This window comes from Gavialis gangeticus, unplaced genomic scaffold (genome assembly GCF_001723915.1).
Source record: "Gavialis gangeticus isolate Ggan-Ray unplaced genomic scaffold, GavGan_comp1, whole genome shotgun sequence".
NCBI lineage: Eukaryota > Metazoa > Chordata > Crocodylia > Gavialidae > Gavialis > Gavialis gangeticus.
Window position 1 is genome coordinate 41,053,887 of NW_017728996.1, and position 334 is coordinate 41,054,220.

Sequence of the window (334 nt, forward strand, 5' to 3'; positions counted from 1 at the left end):
CCAACTTCAAAAAAAAAAAATGTCAATTAAAAGGGAGAGTGAGAGAGAGTGCGCCACTCACCCGGCCCGGCCAGAATAAGTTTCAAGCCGTTTAGAAACCTGATCTTTATTGTGATCTAGACTGCAGGGCCAGGGGAGCGGCACAGCCGAGCTGCCACCAGACTTTTCCACTGCGGATTTCTCGTCCCAAACTTCCCCGGGAACAGCCCCGGGCCCGGCCCTGCAGGCGGGCAGGTGTCGGAGCCCGGCTCGGGCCCTGCCGCGAGAGCCCGACGCCCGGCTCTGGCTGCGGAGCCCGGGGGAGGGGAGAGGAGGCGCCGGCCCGCAGCCAGCC